The 21,766-nt window shown below is 41.6% G+C and overlaps 1 protein-coding gene across 1 annotated transcript in view; it reads right to left on the reverse strand.

Annotated features, from left to right (window-relative positions):
* Nucleotides 1–20,355, reverse strand: part of nlgn2a (neuroligin 2a) — a 204,092-nt gene extending 183,737 nt beyond the window's left edge. The window contains exon 1 of the mRNA XM_053629370.1: nt 19,658–20,355. The gene's annotated coding sequence lies outside the window, so the exon portion shown is untranslated. The remainder of the gene's footprint in view (nt 1–19,657) is intronic.
* Between the last annotated feature and the right edge of the window lie 1,411 nt (nt 20,356–21,766).

Below are 21,766 nucleotides of genomic sequence, written 5' to 3' on the forward strand. Positions count from 1 at the left end.
TTTCAGGATCACAGGGAAACCTGGAGCCTATCCCAGGGAGCATTGGGCACGAGGCGGGGTACACCCTGGACAGGGTACCAATCCATCGCAGGATTCACATCACAATCACATACACATTCACACACCCATTCATACACTACGGACACTTTGGACAAGCCTACCATGCATGTCTTTGGACTGGGGGAGGAAACCGGAGTACCCGGAGGAAACCCCCGCAGCACGGGTAGAACATGCAAACTCCAACACAGTGCCACACTGGGAATCGAACCCCCGACCCTGGAGGTGTGATGCGAACGCGCTAACCACCTGAGACTCCCAAACAGAACAATACACAATTTCGCAAGCAGGGAAAATTATTTAAACAGCATTGTTTAATCCCGCATATACAAATATAGGTATGAATATAGATATGATAGAATGATTAGCGTAGAACAGTGGTCACCAACACTGGAAATCTACCTTTCTGAAGATTTTTAGCTCCAACCATAATTGTGCCCACTTGACCATCTAATCATTGCCTTAAGAAGTTCTTGATCAGCTAAAACAGGTGTGTGAAACCTGCAGGAAGGTAGATGTCAAGGAAGAGGGTTGGTGACCACTGACATAGGCTATGCTTGATGGTTTAGCTTTTGCCTGTTAGTTATCTTTCACTCTTTGGCTATTTAACATACAATTTGCATAAGTATTATGGGACATACAAGCAGCCTATCCCAGTGGTGTAGCCAGGAATTCTGTTGCATCCGATTTAACTTGGAACTCTGAACTCGGAATTGCGTAAATTTCGAGCTTGGTGTGTTCAAGCTACAAAGTTGGGGAAAACATGGACAGCACCATCTATGTAAGTGTGTGTTTTATTAGCAACAAGCTAGCCAGCTAGCATTAGTGAGTTTATGGTGTATTTACTTTCTCAAAACTGCAACCTGTATGTTAAATGTTATAGATTTAACAAACTAATGTGTCTATGTTAATTGATCTAAGGTAAATACTACTATGAACTCATTTAAAGTAGTGAAATTTTATTTACTTTTGATGTTGTGAGCAGCCATGTCGATATTATGGTGAAGGAGACATTCCCGACTTTACGTTAAGGAGCCATATCCTTTGGTTTATCCTAGTTGAAGGTCAGAAATTATGAGCTTCGTCAAATGCAGCATTAATTTCTTGGGATGAGAAAATTGTGCTAAATAATATCATCATGTGATCTGTTCAATTAAACAGAGAAGTGTATTTATAGATGGCGGAATTTAATTATTACAACCAAATCTTGGCAGATTAATAACTTTAATAAGGTTAGGAGATAAAGTACCAGTATTATAATTCCACTGAAAATGATAACAAGAGGCTAGTATTGAAACAGGCTGAAAATTAAAACAACCGGCTAGAAATACGTAGAGATTGCAGTCTTGATAAAACCAGATCTACCCTTCATTTTCTCCTCCTGCAGTAGACCTCGAGTACTTTATCAGCTGGCACATTAATATCCCTGAGCTCAGAGTGTAGTTAGTTTGCTAGCATCTTGCAAACATAAACATGGAAAAGGCATGATCCTGATTGGTTAATCCTGTTTCTCAGCAAGTGCTTGTGATTAAGCAAAACAAGGGAGGCATTCTGTCTGGAGTGGTTACGTATGGAGAAATTGTAATTTAATGTCATTAACCTTTCATTAAGATCATTCTAGTGCAATTACTGTGCAAACCAATGTTATTTGAGACATATAAATAGCTGTGCTGTATGTGTGTTATGTTAGCCACTCACAAATAAACATTGGCCTAGCCTTTTGATTAGTAAAGGTTGCATTAGCTTATTAGGTCCTCTCAAGTTACACCAAAAGCATTGAAATAGGAGAAATTCTGTCATTATTCATAATTTATACATGCATGTTGTGTGCCCACAAGCCCTGCATTAACCTAATTAAAAGCAATCACAGATTTATGTTCCTAGGGATTTATAAAGAGAAAAAATCATTAGCAGCAGCTTTAACGAGAAACCAGAGAAGACCATTTCATCTCAATACCAAGGGACTGTAGAAAGTTTCTCCCTTCCAGGCATCTCTCTCTCTCTCTCTTTCTCTCTCTCTCTCTCTCTGTACTGTAATTTAACTCTGCACAGCATCAGTATGATTTTAACCACATTTCTGAGCTGCAGAATTACAGAACAGTGTTGCTGTTTACATCTGCTAGCATAGCTGTTATACTGGGCACTAACCTGATAACGCTCGTTGATGAACAACAATTCTAGCCAGCAGTGGAAAACTTATTTATAGCCTAGCACTGCAAATCTCCTTAGACATGTCTTATTCAATATTCTTTCATTCACATATGCTTTTATTGAAGCTGTACCACTGCACTACAAGTAATATTTTTCACGCTAGGATGTAAAGATCCACCAATTCAAATCATTGTTCTGGTCTCATTGCTGCTGTAGTGGTTCAAAACAGCATTTATTTAAGAATAAACTGTGAGGCACTGATGAGGAAATCGATACTCTCTGAGTGTGTGTGTGTTAAAATCTGATACCACAAGAATATAACTTATTTACTATTAAACATTCTATGAAACACTTCTAAATTGATTTGTTCTCCGAAAATTATGAACATGTATTTTTACTAAATTGCTCTACTGTGTCTTTCTCAATCTCTGCGACTCATAGCCTGTTTTCACTCAGACCTTTTGCTACTCATTAATATTTATAAGCTGACCCCCCTCAATGTTTATTAATATTCATTAGTTAACAAGAGTAAGTTCCAATATACAACCCTGACACAGAATATGAGGAAAAAAGAGACACAAAATGCTCACAGATATAGAAGACCAGAAAGGTCATGTGTTATTTCTTTTTTCTTCTTGTTCTTGTGATCCCAAGATGATAAAAATTGTTCCCTTTCAAAGGGAACTCAACGTTGTGTGAGCTTCATGCTGTGAGAAACACCCTCATGTGCAACCGGTATCTGAAGTCTGTGTAATATCATGCCTATTTATAGGCCTGCCATGGTCAGGTGAAGTGGAATTTCGTGCGTTGCGTGACTATAAACCGGCACCTGTAAACCATGTCATCAACCTTGTTATCTTCAGTGAAGACCACATGTCATTTGTCTGTGTGAACATTCCTAAAATTCTTCACTGCTCTGTGCAAACAGAATGAGCCTTAGAGAGGTCAGAAAGTGTGTTAATCCCTGCTCTTGTTTTATTACAGAGGGGGATGGACACATTTTTTGTGTGAAGTGTATAGGAGTGGAGCATGCTACCGTGCGGCTCCACTAACGGCTCTCTCGCTTCTCAGCCGAAGCAAGATGGGTTTCAGAACCTCAGGACTATGAGCCAGCTGCCGTCAAGGCAACCAGCCGGCTCAGATCCTGGAGGGGGAATTGGAGATAATTGCTGCTCTATCTCTCGCTCTTTCCTCCGGATCCGACACACCTCTTCCGGGTTTTGGAGCTCGCGAAGCGACTTCTCTCTCTATATATGGAGCGTCAACCCAGTCTCTCTGACTCAGAGGAGCCAGAGGAGGGAGACAGTGAGAAGGAGAGCACTCCCTCACACCACAGAAAACTCCCCTTTTTCCTGGAAGTGTCACGCTTCTGGGGAAAACCGTGTTTAAAGCCCTGCAACCCTTATTCGGCCATTGTGGGGGATAAACAGTATGACTATTTTGATATACCAAAGTTGGAGCCACCTCTCTCTATCAACGGCAGCAAAATCAGGGGGGCTGGCTTTGCCATCTAGGCCGTGTAAGACCACCTCAGCTTTGGTTGGCAAAGCCTATGTAGCAGCGGGTCTTGCTTGTGGGTCTCGGCATACAATGGCAGTGTTGCAGGCCTACCAGGCAGACCTGCTGAATTGTGAGAGATGCACAAATGGAAAGTGTGGCAGCCCACCTCCCCCTGCAGAAAGCCAGGGGGACCGGGCCTGCCACAGTCGCAGCCTGCTAGTAGGCCTGATTGAAACATTTTAGTCAGTGCCGAAATGGGAGAGCACAGAGGGCGGTATCAGGGGACGAGAGGTTGTTAGGGCAGTTAGCCCCCAGTATTACTGTAGGGCTCCCCTAGTCCATGTCATCCCAAGTTTTCAGTTTCTCTGGTCAGCGAGCTGTCACAGGGCAACGGAAATCTGATGCTTTCTCTCCAACAAAATGTGGAAAGTTAACGTCTCTAAAGATCATCTAGCAGTGTGGAAACTTCTTCCCAATATGTCTCCACGGGTTCTGTCTTCCATAGAAAAGGTTACTGGGTCCAGTCCATAGTTTGACCCTCCCCCCTCCCTTTCCCATCGTTTCAGAGGTGTGCTCACCACAGTAGTCAGCACAATGCAGAGCCTGACGTTAGCCCAGAAAGTAGATCTCTTTTGGACAAAGGGGCCATAGAACATGTACCTCATTCTTTGAGGAAGAGAGGTTTTGCAGCCATTATTTCTTGGTCCTCAGAAAAGACTGGGTATGCGGCCAATTTTAGCTCTGCTTCATCTGAACCATACTCTTTGGACATAAAGGTTCAGGATGTTGACGCACAAACTTATCGTACCAGAGGCTCAGTTTGAGGATTGCTTTGTGATGATAGATCTAAAAAAGATGCATAATCCATTGCTGAGTCACAGCAAGCTCCTGGGGTTCGTATTTGGAGGCAACGCATATCAATTATCCACTTGCACCTTCACAAAGTGCATGGATGCCGCACTGGCTCCTTTGCAACTCCAGGGCCATCCATGTGCTAAGCTACCTAGACGACTGGTTCATTCTAGCACAGTCCAGGAAGTTGGCAATTCAACATTGAGATGTTGTTCTCACCCACATGAGAAGCTTGGGGCTCAAGCTGAAACTCAGCGAAGGTTGCTTCTCCAGTTGAGAGCAATTTTTCTAGGGGTTATGTGATTTGAGTATGATGAGGGCGTGTCTATCCCCAACACACATAAGGCAATCCTATCAACACTGAGCAAGATAAAGTTAGCTCTGGGCATCCCCTCCAGTCTCTATGAGACTGTTGGGGCTTATGGCAGCAGCAGCCAACGTCCTAACATTGGGCCCATTGCACACAAGACTGTTCAGTGGTGGCTGAAAGTCGGGGGTTTCATCCGAGAACTTGGAGGTGTGCCCGGGTTCTAGCCTTGGGTCACACTCTTGGGGCATCTCCTTATCGACAGTAATGACCGATGCCTCCCTCACAGGCTGGGGCATGATCTTAGACAGCTGTCCAGCTCACGGTCTCTGGAGCAGCCTTAATCTGGAGTGGCATATAAATCGCCTAGAAATGTGGGCCGTATTTCTAGCACTGAAATTCTTTCTTCCTCAATTGAGAGGTCACCATGTGTTAGTTGTGACAGATAACACAGCGGTGGTCTCATATATCAACCACTAGGGAGGGTTACGTTCATGCCCCCTATTCAGACAGGCGCAACTAATTCTTCTCTGGACAGAGGGAAAGTTTTGTCAGTGAGTACAATGTACATTACAGGCAACTGGAATGTGGGGGCAGACATCCTGTCAAGGCAGGGGCTGAGGCCCACAGATTGTAGACTCCATCCACAAGTGGTGGAGTACGTATGGCAGAGGTTCTGCCAAGTGGAAGTGGATGTGGATGTGTAGGAGACACCACACTGCTCGCTGTGGTTCACCCTAACTCCTCCTGCACCACTGGGGCTGGACACCATAGTGCACACATGGCCAAGGTCACATCTGTATGCTTTCCCCCCGATCACTCTGCTCCCACAAGGTATAGCAAGAGTTCACCAAGAACATCTACATCTGCTGCTAGTAGTATCTTATTGGCTAGCTCAAATATGGTTCTCAGAGATAATATTCCTGCTAGATGGCACTCCCTGGGAAATTCCTGTTCGCAGTAATCTACTGTCTCAAGCCAGAATGTTGATTTATCACCCTCAGCCAGAACTATGAAAACTGTGGGTCTGGCCCCTGAGGGACACCAGCTCATAGATTCTGGTCTCTCAATTGAGGTTTTAGAGACCATGTTGAACACTAGAGCACAATCCATGAGAAACTTGTATGCGCTCAAGGGGCGACTTTCTGTCTCGTGGTGTGAGGAACGTCAGTTAGACCCAGTAAATTGCACAATAGCTACAGTCCTGGAGTTCTTAGAAGGACGTTTCTCAGCAGGTTTGGCTCCTTCTACAATCAGAGTCTATGTGGCCACCATTTTGCCAGCCACACCACTATTGATGGAGCATCTGTAGGGCAACATCCTCCAACATTGAGGTTTATGCGTGGTGTCAGGCAGCTGAGGCCCATCTGCAGACCACACATACCTTCCTGGGACCTTTCTGTGAAGGTCTGTCAGGTGCCGCATTTGAGCCCTTAGAGTCAGCCTCAGAGAAGCTTCTGACTCTAAAGGTAACTCTTCTGCTGGCCCTGACATTTCTCAAAGTGCCTGCGTCTGCTGCCCAGCCAGTAGTGATGCAGGCTTTCTGCCCTCATCTGTTCCTCACACTGGAACAAGATACTGTGCTCCGGCCAGTGGCGTAAGTCGGAGCAGTTGCTGGTCTGCTTTGGCGGTGACAGTAGGGGTGATGCTGTGTTGAAGTGGCGCATCTTTAATTGGATAGTGGAAGCAATCTCTATAACTTATGAGACATGTGGTTTCGCTACGTCTCTGGGCATAATGGCTCATTATACTAGGGGGGTCGCCTCCTCGAAGGCTTTATCCAAAGGTGTACCCTTACAGGATGTGTGTGCTGCAGCGGGGTGGTCTACGCCACTCACATTCATTCAATATTACAGTTTGGACATGCATTCTACCTTGGGCTCCAGTGTCTTGCAGTGACCCTAGGGCTCGGATCTTTTTGAACAGGCCATACCCTCAGTATGATGGAGTGGGTATTCTCGTTCCCACAGAGTGAAGCTCACACAACATTGAGGTCCCTTTGAAAGGGAACGTCTGGATTACAGTAACCCTGTTTCCTGAGAAGAGAACGAGACATTGCGTAGCTTTGTTTTACTGGGGCATGCCTGTGAATTGCATCTTCACTGCAGATAATAGAGGCTGATGCATGAAATTGCCACATCACCTGACCATGGCAGGCCTATAAATAGGCATGATTTTACACAAACTTCAAATATCAGTCACGCACAAGAACGCTCCCCACAGCGTGAAGCTCAAGCAATGTCTCATTCCCTTCTCAGGGAACAGGATTACATTTACACACGTTATTAAATAAACATTATTTAATGTCATAAAAACCAGGTGCTAAACCATCTTTGTGCAGTTGCACTGATCTTTGTGTGTTCTCAGTGTTATCCTTACAGATATATGCTAAGTATAAGAAGCTGAATGATCACAGAAAAACTAACATTACCATCTGCTTATGAAAAAGTTTGGTTTTTTAGAAAAGATGAAGGGATTATTTAGCTATATTTGCTCTTGTTCAAGCTTGACCTCGCAGCAAAGCTGTATTTAACATCCAGTGAGCTGCAGTCACTGGCATTATACACTACATATTACTTCTACTGCTACTACTAATTGTATTCATAATGCACTGTACATACAATGTAAAAACCACATTGCCATTGGTGTTTATGTCTATGTATAGAGATCTGTGAAAACCCATCAGATATTGCTATGGCTGAATTTTTGGCAAATCAGGTGTTGGCCAAAATTGGGTTTTTCTGCCTATAACATATTTCACCAAAATTATATGGAAATTGTATTATTTTGTTTTTATTCATGCCTTTCTGCCTGCGAAGTTCATGTTGGTTAAGAAGCTGTGATTATAAACAGCTTGTACTAGGAGAGTTTTTAACACTGTTGACCACGCAAGTTCACATTTTCTGTATTGATACAAATCACAACAGCAAAGTTTTACCCAGTTTCAGTTTTATCTAGTTATTTAGAAACATTATCAATTGAACTTATTTTTAGCACTATTCTTTCTTTCTCTTTCTCATCCACGTTCATTGGAGTGCATGCCCATGAGCAGTCACAATCAGAACAAACCTAATGGGAGGTTATTAGGCTTTCTGCACAGGGGCAAAGATTGCCGTTTATCAAATGAGTCAGTGAAGTAAAATAGAAATGAGAAATGAGCTCTCTGGACAACTAATAGACAAATAAGCCAAAACATCTCAATATTTCCAAATACTCAGGTTCACTCTGTCTGGCTGTTATCAGCTGCATACTAATGGGTCACATTATAGCACACTGACACAGCATAGTCATGAAGACATATGGACAGGTCTCTACGACTATCACCATCTCCACCAACATCAAAATCAATTATATGATCATTGTTAATGCAGACATGTTTCTAATTATAAGGCATATGAAACCATGAAGTATATGTGGCCTCTGTGTCCCAGTAAAGGTACCATGTTTGGTCTCACTGAAAGACTGCCTATGAGTCTTAGTAAAGGAGGCGTGGCCTCTTTGCTTGTCAGTCCAAGTGAAGAAGGCGTGTCCTACCAATTCTCAAAGTTAACATTTTTTGCAAAAGTTTGTAAAAATATATATATATATATATATAAATCATGTGATTTCACTATAATCATATCGTATTTTATATCTGTGAAACATCCATCCATCTTCTACTGCTTACTCCTTCTTCAGGGTCGTGGGGGAATCTGGAGCCTATCCCAGGGAGCATCGGGCACAAGGTACAAGGGGTACACCCTGGACAGGGTGCCAGTCACATACACACTCACACACCCATTCATACACTACGGACACTTTAGACACGGCAATTTGGGGGAGGAAACCCGCAGCATGGGGGTACTCCGTATGGGGAACTGCAAACTCCGCACACACATGGCCCCAGCGGGACCCCGGACCCTGGAGGTGTGAGGCGAACGTGCTAACCACTAAGCCACCATGCGCCCATCTGTGAAACAACTGAATTTTATTGTATTGAGTTGTTTACATTAATTTCATACATCACATACCATCAAGAAGCCCAATTTTAAAATACTAAAGAAAGCAGCTCTGTCAAACTAAACTGGCGAAGAAAACTACTTCAAATGGTTTATTATTTTTGTTTTCCAAGCATTCTTTTAATTATTTGTACTGTAAGTCTTCTGCAAGTCAGTCTGGCACAGGGTTGATGCTTTCAGTGCTGATTGTAACAGCAGCAGTGACAATCATCACTACCGCTGTGAAGAAATAGGTGGCAAAAACAAGTGACACTTCAGATTTGGCTCATCTTCATCACCATCATACTGCTCACCAACTCATCTCTCCCCCTTTCCCTGCCTCTAACAGGTGTGTCCTCATTTGTTGAAAGACTATATCACATGAGCAAGTCAGTAAAGTGCTAACTCCCACTGTTCATAAGAGAGAGAATGGAAGATTGTGCTAATTGAGCATCAGAAAATAGGGGTTAAATTTGAAGAAGCGCTCTCTCAGTTTGTGCCAAAGCAGGCGAGGATTGACTGTAGTGCCTGATCTGGAAAAAGTGGCCTTGCAGTGCCAGAGGGCCTCACCAATCAGCTCACCAGTGCCAGGAGTACGCTGCTACTCAGGCGATCCCCGCAGTGCCCATTAGCCACCGTAACCTACATATCCAGTCAGCCAAGAAAGCAAGAAGCACTCTAGAGGCATGTGTTGCTCTGTTCTCTTGTCTTACTATCTTTCTAGTTTTCCACTGAAATACACATTAGAACAGATAAATACACTTTAACCTCAGTAACCATTTTCTTGCCACTCTTCACTTCTTAAATAAAAGCTGTAATAATGCCTGTGAGACAGTTAGTTATAGCAGTGTAAGTGTGTACATTTGTTTGAGTGCAAAAATGAGGCATAAAGATAAAACGTTCAACACTTCATTAGTCTCCATCCCAGCCAGTCTGTGACGGGCACCTGTGACCTACCCTGGACATTATGCAGCTGATAGCAATGACCATCTCCTCACTGATAGCTGCTATTAAACATTAACATTCAGACAAGGACACAGACAAAGGCAGCCACCCACATCCCCCTCATACAGCGCTATCGTCGCACTGCAGTCCAGGCCACCAGATTACCGACACAGCAATGGGAAGTGCACATAGAGGGAGGTAAAAGTATGGAATAGAGATAACAGAATGGAAAGGGGAGGAAAATAAAGGTAATTGTGATGGTAATAGGTTAAAAAAAAAAAAAAAAGATTACATTACCTACATACCTGTAAAGTAACAACACACTGATCCTAGAGTGCCATAAATTGTTTTATTTTTTCTTGCAAGTGGTAATTTTTTTTAAATGGGTCTGACCATTTATAACCATCAGGCTTAAAAGCTTCCCTGGGTGTCTGGGTTTCTATACTGTATACAGTATAAAATAGTCAAACCGGTGGGATGGGTTTAGTAAGCTAACACACACCTTAACCTTTAACTCCTGAATATAATGCTGATAATATGAAACAACTTTTATGACCTAAACCCAAGCAGTTGTTGTAATACAGTTTTAATCGGTAGCACTACTTTTTATTAAAATTATGCCATTAAAAAGATAATAACTGCCTTTATAAGTATATGGGTGTACATGTTATATTGAAATTCACTAATCAAGCTGGCTGCCATTATGTCATCCAAATTTACTCAAATCCCTTCAACAGCAGGAGCATAGAGCTGGCTACTAGGAAGAAGTGACCTTGTCGTTGAGCGTGAATGATGTAGATGAGTTACAACACAAGGCAGGCCAGATCATCCTGATATAATCAATAACAAACATTGAATAATAGTGAGATGTTAATGAAGAACCTCAGAGACATCTGGTGCTTGTTCAAATGGGGCAGGCAATGAAGGTCTGACCGACCTATAGATACGTTTTTTATGTTGACTAGTTGGTAGGTTGAATGGATGGATAGGTGGATTGAACAATGGCAAAAAAGTCTGTATGTATGTATGAAACACTCACAAGAAGGTAGAATAGGTACAGTACATGGATAAATGGATGGATAAACATAAGCATGGGTGGATGGATGGTTGGGTAGATGGATAGATAAAACAGTCATTGAAGTAGGATGGATGGATGGATGGATAGATAGATAAAACAGTCATTCAAGTAGGATGTATGGATGGATGGATGGATAGAACACTGTCAGAGAAGTACGTACATTAGGTAGGTAGACAATTGGATGCATTGTATATTTTTGTTCCCCAGACCCAATTAAGTATCTTATGTTGTTTCTATTCAATTATGTCCCTGTAAGGAATACAATATAAAAGACACATATGGGAGGGTACCACTCCAGTGACAAGTGTTTGTACCTTAAAACCTAATTTAGTACCTTTTTTCCTAAGTGAACTGCACAATGAATAATACATAATCCCCAATGTTACCACCAGTGCTAATTAGAGTAGAAACGAGAAGAGCAGGCTCATAGTACAATCTCCATCATAATTTGAGGTGTTTGTGGTGGGTCTCTCATGCTCATTTAGATGCAAATGAAGAGATTTGCTTATAGTCAGCACTTAGCTTTGATGCTGTCCAGGTATTTTATGCCTAAAGCTAAAAAAAAATCTGCAATGATCAATGAAGAACAGTACAATTTTTTTTATTCTCTTCCTACAGACACCATTACAGCACTAAGCCATCATAATGTATATTTTATTAAAGCATATTGTTAAAATATTTTTAGCCAATATTTTTTTACTTCCTGTCCCTGATCCATAAAACCATCCCTAAACCATTGCAAATGTCTATGTATAACACTGACCTGTATGTCTGAATGTGGTTCTCTTCATGTTGATACTAAATCAGATCAGACAGATCAAACACTGAGACATTTCGTATTCAGCGAGTAATCAGATTCCTGTCACCGATGTAGACTTATTCTCACTGTCACACAATCTCTGTCTGAAGTCAACCGAGTCACAGTCAACTCCACAGCAGGCCTATACATATCTGAGTGTGTGTGTGTGTGTGTGTGTGTGTGTGTGTGTGTGTATGTTCACTTTCATTTTCTGTCTTTGAACAATCTATGAGGTCTGTAGTTTGCTCACTGCCATGTGACGGTGTTTCACCAACTGAAGGACAGCCTGTGTACTTCAAAGTTTTTTCAGCAAGCAACTTTGTCTAACCTTTAAATGAAAACCTGTGAGATACAGATAATAAAGACATTCTCGACAAAAACACTCATAAGGAATACTCATAGGGAAGTCAAAAGACTTCAAAAAAGTCAAGAATCTTCTTGCCCTACCATGAACTACAGTGCATTCAGAAAGTATTCAGACCCCTTCAATTTTTTTTTCACATTTTATGTTGCGGCCTTATGCTAACAAGCTATTTTCCATCCATCCATCCATCTTCTATACCGCTTATCCTTTCCTTCAGGGCCACGGGGAAACCTGGAGCCTATCCCAGGGCGCATCGGGCACAAGGCGGATACCCCATAATGACAAAGAAAAAAAAAACAGATTTGTGATAACAAATTTATTAAAAAGGAAAAACTGAAATATTACATTGGCATAAGTGTTCAGACCCCTAACTCGGTACTTAGTTGAAGCAGCTTTCGCAGCGATTACAGCCTAAAGTCTTTAGGGGTATGATTCAACAAGCTTTGCAAACCTGGATTTGGGGATTTTCTGCCATTCTTCTCTGCAGATCCTCTCAAGTTCTGGATCCTCTCAAGTTCTGTCAGGTTGGATGGGGACCATCAGTGGACAGTCATTTTCAGGTCTCTCCAGAGATGCTCGCTTGGGTTTAAGTCTGGGCTCTGGCTGGGCCACTCAAGGACAATTGCAGAGTTGTCCCTAAGCCACTCTTGCATTGTCTTGGCTGTGTGTTTAGGGTCAGTGTCCTGTTGGAAGGTGAACCTTTAGCCCAGTCTGAGGTCCTGAGCACTCTGGAACAGGTTTCCATTAAGGATATCTCTGTATTTTGCTGCATTCAACTTTTCTTCTATCCTGACAACTGCCCCAGTCCCTGCCACTACAAAACACACCCACAGCATGATGCTACCACCACCATTGGGATGGTATTGCACAATGATGAGCAGTATCTGGGTTCCTCCAGACATGACGCTTGGAATTGAGGCCAAAGAGTTCAATCTTTCTTTCATCAGACCAGAGAATCTTGTTTCTCACAGCCTGAGAGTCATTTAGGTGTTTGTTTTTTGCAAAAAAAAGCGGGCTTTCATGTGTCTTGCACTGAGGAGAGGCTTCCATCTGGCCAGACTGCCATAAAGCCCAGATCGGTGGATGGTTGCAGTGATGGGTGACCTTCTGCAAGTTTGTCCCATCTCCATACATGATCGCTGGAGCTCAACCAGAGTGATAAACGGGTTCTTGGTCACCTCTCATACCAAGGCCCTTCTCCCCGATTTGGCTGGCTGGCCAGCTCTAGGAATAGTACTTGTTGTTCTAAACTTCCATTTAAGAAATATGGAGGCCACTGTGCTCTTGGGAACCTTCAATACAGCAGAAATTTTTCTGTAGTCTTCCGCAGATCTGTGCCTTGGCACAATTCTGTCTCTGAGCTCTGCAGGCAGTTCCTTTTGACCTCATGGCTTGGTTTTTGCTCTTATATGCATTTTCACCTGATAGACCTTATATAGAGAGGTGCGTGCCTTTCCAAATCATGTCCAATCAACTGCCACAGCTGGACTTTGAAGTGTCATAGCAAAGGGTCTGAATACTTATGCCAATGTGATATTTCAGTTTTTTCAGATATTTCAGCACCGTTGTCACAAATCTGTTTTTGCTTTGTCATTATGGGCTATGGAGTGTAGATTGATGTGGAAAAAATAATAATTTAAAGCATTTTAGCATGAGACTGTAACATAACAAAATGTGAAAAAATTAGGGGGTCTGAACAGGGGTGTAACCTGGACTGGGCATTGGGGGATGTAGCCCCAAAGATTTTTTCTTTAGCCCTAAATAATTCTACACTTGGAGTGGTTTGTCACTACATAACTGAACATCAGCAAAAGAAGACAGCGGTGTTGTAATTTTGTATCCTCAGTGAACAGAGGTGAGACCAAACAGACAGGGTTTACAAGAAAATACATGGAAATACTCGTGTCTTATTGGCTGACAGCTCTCAAGTCTGCCAAACACTAGCTCACAGTCAGTGTGGGGAAAAATGGATGTAATACGGCAATTTTTTTTTTTTTTGCAACCAGTAAAGGGGTTGAAACTGAAACAGTAACATCCTCTCATGCTGAGCAGGAATAAAGGTGTGTAAATGTCTATATGAGTTCCAGTTTACGTTAACATGATCTGAGCAGAGCATAAGAAAAGATAATGTACTTTGCATGGCACTGTAGCAGCTAAACCCAGACAATGATAGCTTAGTTGTGCCTCCTCTTGGCTAGAGACACCAAACTAGCCTAGTTAGAAAAGTTTTATATTTTATCTCTCTAGTAGTCCTACAAATAGTGACAACACCCGAGGCAAGTTTTGAGTATGTTATGATAATTCCAACTTTTTCTGATCATGTCATACATTTACACCTAAGTTACCTCCGAGTCCATAATACAAAACTTAGGCTACTAGCTGAGCTGAGAAAAATGCATGGAGAAGAATCTGGGCTCAGCCCTGGATGATTAACAGGCCAGCTTATGCCCCTGGGTCTAAATACTTTCTGAATGCACTGTATGAACGCGCTCACACACACACACACACACACACACACACAAACACATGCACACCCCTGTATTTACAACACTATTGTTACAAAAAAATCTAATGAACTATACATTACTGTAGGTAAATATTGCTACCTAAACATAATGATAATGATAATGAGTCTTTATTGGTCACATATACAGTAGAGCACAGTGAAATTGTTTTCTTCGCATACCCCAGCCTGTCCGGAAACTGGGGTCAGAGCGCAGGGTCAGCCACCATAACCCTAATTTAAGTTAAACCTTAAACATAACCTTAATTTAAGTTCCTCCTTCCTCCAGAAGTGTTCTCATAAAACTTAACAAAGACCGAAAATAAAGACAAATTAAAAGCAGAGTCAAGGACCAAATAAAGGACAAAGGGCCAACTTTGGAGGTGACATAGTTTCCCTGCATGGATTTCTCCTTTAGAGATTGTAATCCATTCACATGGTGAACACTAGGCTTCTCTGTCTTATGCAGGCATGCCAGTCAAATGTTGTTTAGGACATGTGAGCCATCATTTGCAGATTCTGGTACAAAATCTAAACTGGAATCTTGACTGAAATTCAAGCATAAGGAATGTGGCTTCCCACCAGTCACCAAAATATTATTAAAATTATTAAATATATTACAGTGAAGGGTAACTATAATGCAACGATATACAAAGACATCCTAGATAATTGTGTGCTTCCAATTTTATGGCAACAGTTTGGGGAAGACCCACATATGGGTGTGATGGCCAGGTGTCCATAAACTTTTGGCCATATGGTGTACATACATACATACAGTCACATGAAAAAATAAAAAAGTACACCCCATGGAAATTGTCTGCTTTTTTGACATATTTGGACATGCAAACATTTGATCATCTTTGAAACAGTGCCTATTATTAAAGTTGATATACTTTAACAAAACCACAAGGAAAATTACATAACATATCATTTATTCAACAAAAATATCAATAGATGTGATATTCTTCTGTGGAAAAAGTAAGTACACCCTTCGAATCTAGTACTGCCCCCTTTAGCAGAAATAACTTCTTGTAGGTGTTTTGCATAATTGTTCACCAGGCTTGCTGGAATTTTTGACCACTCTTCTATGCAATATTCTTTCAGTTGCAATATTTTTGAGGGTTTTCTTGCATGTATTGGCTGTTTCAAATTCCCCCACAACATTTCAATGGGATTCAAATCCAGGCTTTGACTAGGCCATTCCACAACCCTCCATTTCTTCTTTTTGAGCCATTCCTTGGTGGATTTGCTAGTGTACTTAGGATCATTATCCTGTTGAAAGGTCCATTTTTGGTTTAACTTCAACTTTCAAACAGATGGCCTCACATTATCTTCAAGCACTCTTTGATGTGATTCAGAATTCATAGTTGAATCAATGAATGCAAGCTGTCCAGTCCCTGAGCAGAGAAGCAACCCCAACCATAACATTTCCAACACCGTGCCTCACAGTTGGTATGAGGTGCTTCTCCTGAAAAGCTGTCGTTGGTCTGCGCCGAACATGTCTGCTGTTACTGTGGCCAAACAACTGTATCTGTCCAGAGTACATTATTCCAAACGGCCTGGTCTTTGTCTATATGCTCATTGGCAAACTGTAGTCTTGCAAAGGTTTTTTCCTGGCACGCCTCCCGTGCAGGTCAAATTTTGTATAATCTTTTTCTGATTGTAGAAGCACTTTGACACCAAGACTTACTAGCAGATCCTGTGATGAACTTTTGGGGTTCTTGGAGACTTCTTTCTGCATCAGACAAATTGGCAGTCGTTTGAAATCTTCACCATTTTTAGATGATTTTCCTTACAGTGGAATGATGTATTTCAAATAATTTGGAGATCTTTTTAAATCCTTTGCCAGACTCATGGGCATCCACAACATTTTATTCTGAAGACCTTACATAACTCTTTAGATCTTGGCATGATGACCCCACACACCTCAATAGTAATGGGAACACCAGACACTAGATATGAGAGGGGTATAAATAAGACAGGTTCCACCTGCACTCCCTAAGCAGTTTCTAATCACTAACACCCAATCTTGAACACCTGATTCAGATTATATGGATCTGAAGGTGTGATAAATGTAGGGGTGTACTTACTTTTTCCATGTGACTGATCTGTTTTTGTTTTTTGTTTTTTTGTTGTTTTTTTAAATGTGAAAATTACTACAAAATGTCAATATCTGCTTGTCCAAATATGTCAAAAAACAATTTCCATGGGGTGTACTTATTTTTTCATATGACTTTGCATACAGAGCACATTCATTAACAGCATTCATTCATTCATTCATTCATTCATCCTTAGTAACTGCCTGGTCCAGGCTGCAGTGATTAACATTAGTCTAGTGGTTTGTTTTTGTTTATATTTTGAGAAATAGAACTAACAATACTGAGTGCAAGCACAAGCATAAAAATATTTAAGAATAATAACTACATGCAGGATTAAAAAATATAATACAGTTCCATGCGCATCTCTAGTTGAGACCAATTCAAGCTGAGGTTGAAGAACCGTCAAAGCCAGAATTCACAGATCATGCTGACAGTGCTGCCATTTCTGCCGCTGGGTTTTTCCATTGTTTTCCAGAGTTTCTGGAGGGATGGTGGTAGGGTTCTTTCATTATTTATTTATTTATTTATTTATTTTTATAATACCTTCTGGTTTAAGTCATTACCGCAATTAATTTTGATTATACAGATACAGATATTTTGAGCATTAAACAGATACATAGTGCCACTGTGATACACCCCTAATACATACTGTACACACATGCATGCATACATACATACATACATACAGTACATGCTTGCATGCATACAATTACTTGACTGACAGCATCTCAGTCTACTAATGACACTGAGATTAATTAGATGACTTGTTGCCTCAGAAACCCAGACCTATGTAGGAGAGAGCCATCACACTCCCCTAGAGGATACAAATCTCATTAAAAGGCCTGCAGAGCATTTGCATGATAGCCAGCAATAACTTAAAGCTCCAAACACATCACTGATCATCAGGACTGACCAGACAGGAACTTGCCGGTGTATTATAAGTGTGTGGATAAAATGTTTCTGTCTTAATATTCCCAACATGCAGCATCACATACTGAGTCAGGCCCCTGTGTAAGTTATATGGATCCTTGTTTCAGTTTACACACACACACACACAGATGAAATTACCCTGAACTGTAATCAGAATGTAGGTTTATGTGACTTGCCTGTGTAGAGCTGCCAGAAAAGAAGAAGGACCAAAAAGGAAAACTGGGGAACATAAAGGCCTGTATTTCTGGCAAAGAGCTTTCAATCTGGCGCGCAAGAGACACACACTTTTGTCACACACGATCCTACATTTACAAGCAAAACCCCATTTGCCCTGAGACTCTATCCTATGATTTGATTTCTGTGCATCATCCGAGTCCCCGACAGAAACATCACACACACACACACACACACAATCCTCTCAATGACATGACCACCTGTCTGCCTGTGTTTAATCAGCTCATTGCAGATCAGTTAGAGCTCATCGATCTGCTGCTTCGGTAGGAATGAACAACGCTAGTCTCCAGACATTGCCAATGTCAGGCCACCATACAAAAGAGCACACACACAGACACAAAACCAATTCTGTCACAGTTATTCTCATTGACTTGATTGTTAATTTCAGTACGTTATTAATGTGTAACTTTGTTCTTATTTGAAATTAAATGAAGGCATTAGTAAACAAATTTCATCAGAGTTAGAATTTTGTTAGAATTTTGTACTGGAATGAATTGAAGATACTTAGAAATAAATGAGTTAAAATTGTAGTATAACAGTAAAATTGCAGTTGTAATACAGTATACGGTTATCAAAAATATTGTTTTGCACTCTAAAACTACAGTACAATTTGCAATTAACGTAAACAAACAATATAGTATGAATGCTGTAAATATTGTAACTACCTGCTAGCAGCAAGTTGCTGTAAATTTACAGGGTAACATTTTAGAGTGTACAGCAGGTTTACAACTCAATGTGCTCAATGAAAATGGCCACTAGGTGAATATGAGTATATATACATAAGGTGTGTATATATATATATATATATATATATATATATATATATATATATATATATATAATATACATACATTGACATACACATATTTTAATAGTAATAGTAAAAAAAGACTCTAGAATGAAAAGTTTCATCAACAGAAAAAAAACCTATTGAGAAAGATCAGTTGGTCACAAGGACAGTGACAGTTCTATCCATTACAAAAATCCCAAATGACACTGGGAGCCATCCATATTTGTTATTTAGGCCACAGAGAGAGAGAGAGAGAGAGAGAGAGAGAGAGAGAGAGAGAGAGAGAGAGTGAGCAGGACTCCTCAGTGTCTCCACCAAAGAACAGAGATCTTCTTGTCTCTGTTGAATTCCACCATCCACTCGGGCTTGGAATGGACACACCAGAACAGCATATAAATGTGGCCCTTTCTTCCTGTGTGTGTGTGTGTGTGTGTGTGTGTGCTCGCTGTTCTCCACTGCTCACCATCAGCACATCATCGAAGCAGCAATTACTCATCTTTGATATGTGATTAGGTGTGTGTGTGTGCGTGTGTGTGTGTGTGTGAGTGAAAGAGAGAGTAACACAATGCAAGAGACGGTCTGAACGAGATCGTCTAATGATTCTGATGTCCATTTTCTCAAAGCACATTAAAGCACCAAGCTATTTGAAAGCCAGTGCATCCAGACGTGCCAGCCATCTAATTTAGTAGATTGCAGTGGAGCTGAGTTGTGTTGGGCAGGTGGCCGTGAACATAGCAGGCCTAACCTGTGTCGAATTAACACCTACAGTGTCTATTTGTGCCGGGGTGTTAATTTGGCACAGTAGGTGTTAATTCAACACTGAAGGTGTTAATTTGACACCATAGTTGTCAAATCAACCCTGTAGGTGTTGTTTCAACACTGTGTGGCACAAACCTGGAGGCGTTTAAAAAAAATAATAAATGACAGAATGCAACACATGAAGCCCACAGTGACAGATGAATAATAATTAGCTGATTTATTATTCTTAGATCATATAGCCTAAGAAAAGAGAGCTGTTGAATACTATAGGTAGGAGATAAGGCTGAGTGAGGCATATGTAAATGTTCTTACCTGATGATGAGAAGATCAGGAGGTGACAGAAATCCTTGATTTGTGTGTCGTGTCGTGTGCACTGGACAGTCTGTATTTACCTCGCCTGTGCTCTTCCTTTCACTGCCAAACTCCAAATATTCTCATGTTAACTGAAAAGCCTTTATCAAGCATCTGTCAAATGCCTTTAATACGAGTTGTTTTTGCTGAGAGGAATCCTGTCTACAGAGACAGATCGCCCTGTATGATGAGGCTGACAGGAAACAAGGCGAAAGTGAATAGCCGGATCTGATCTCTTCATCCAAACGCAGCGCCTCTGATCCGAGACTCCAGGGCTTAAAATAGCGCGAGGTTTTGTCTCTGTTTAACGAAAATCTGCTTTCTCTCTCTCACCCCAGCTGCCTTTCATTGTGAGTTCATCTTGTTAATCCATCAGCGTGTCTGTCCATCCATCTGCATGTTTACAGCGCTGATGGGAGGCGTAGTGCTCCGGCGTCGGGATGAGATGCTGCGCGTTTCTCCCCTCATTCGCATAGGCATCTCTCTCTCACACACACACAGCTCTCTCTCTCTCTCTCTCTCTCTCTCTCTCTCGCTCTCTCTCACAGCTCTCTGAGATGATGCTCCAGGCCCCGCCCCCCAGCTTGTCGCCTTGACAACGCTCGCATCCCACCTACAGGCTCCAGGTCTTGGAGTTAACACACATTTAGCACATAACCTCACTAGCTGGCCTGTCCTTGTTTTTCTCAGCCACTCTGCAAATATAGAAATGCAGATGATGAACAGCATGTAATTTTGCGCTCTCTTTCTCTCTCTCTCTCTCTCATTCTCTCTCCGTCATCTGGATGATGCACATCAGGGTGACGTCAGAAACCCGTCGTTAAAGCGATACGCACTTTTTTTCCTGCTTAGGATCGAATGCACCCATAATATCTCACCGTGTTTGTACTCTACAGTAATGTTGATCAGATTCACGATTGTATTTACAGTCACTAATGGGAATGGGAATGGGAGTGTGTGTGCGATTGGTTGCTACCATGTCTAGGGTGTCCCTCACCCTGTGCCCAGAGTTCCCTGGGATAGGCTCCAGGCTTCCCACGACCCTATGTAGGATAAGCGGTATGGAAAATGGATGGATGGAGTACTACACTAATTGCTCATGTCTAGTCTCTTTTCTGTTCCATATTCCCATTCTTCCATTAACTGCACAGACTCAAGTTTAATTAAGTTACATACAGTGGAGTCCAAACGTCTGAGAGCACTAGTGAAAATGCTTCTATTTTGCATTCCTTTCTAATTTAATACATCAGTTTCCATTACAAATTATATTATTGACAATGGCTTGAGAGAAAAGTAAAATCTTTTCTTAGTATTTGGTACGTCCACTTTTCTGCTTTAATCATAGTGTGCACTCAAACTGGCTTGGACGCCACAAGACTGTCCATCCGTCCATTCATTTTCCATACCGCTTATCCTACACAGGGTCACGGGGAACCTGGAGCCTATCCCAGGGAGCATGGGGCACAAGGCGGGGGAACACCCTGGACAGGGTGCCAACCCATCGCAGGGCACAATCACACACATGTTCACACACCACGATCGCACACACACTTGCACAATTGGGAAATTCCAATCGGCCTACAATGCATGCCTTTGGACTGGAGAGGAAACCAGAGTACACGGAGGAAACCCCTGAAGCAAGACGTGCACATGCGGACACAGGTCGGAGGCAGGAATCGAACTCCAAACCCCAGAGGTGTGAGGCAAACGTGCTTTGAAGAGATTAGGCATGAGGAAAATCTGACCTTTGTACAAAGCAATTAACATTGTCAATATCACAAGTTTTGCTTACATTTAAATAGAGCACTAGAAATAGTGCAGAATCTTGAATATTAAATATACAACATATTAAACATTTAAGTTCTTTGTTTTAAATACTTAAAACTCTCAAACCTTCTGTTTATTTTCCATTTTAAATGAAAACAAAATCCCAATGTAGCCTCAAACATTTGGACCCCATTGTATCTTGGTTTACAATTCTCTCTCTCTCTCTCTCTCTCTCTCTCTCTCTCTCTCTGTCTCTCTCTCTCCCTTTCTCTCTCTCTGGCTTGCTTGTGGAAAAAACTAGCT

The sequence above is a fragment of the Ictalurus furcatus genome, chromosome 7, assembly GCF_023375685.1.
Source record: "Ictalurus furcatus strain D&B chromosome 7, Billie_1.0, whole genome shotgun sequence".
Taxonomy (NCBI): Eukaryota; Metazoa; Chordata; class Actinopteri; order Siluriformes; family Ictaluridae; genus Ictalurus; species Ictalurus furcatus.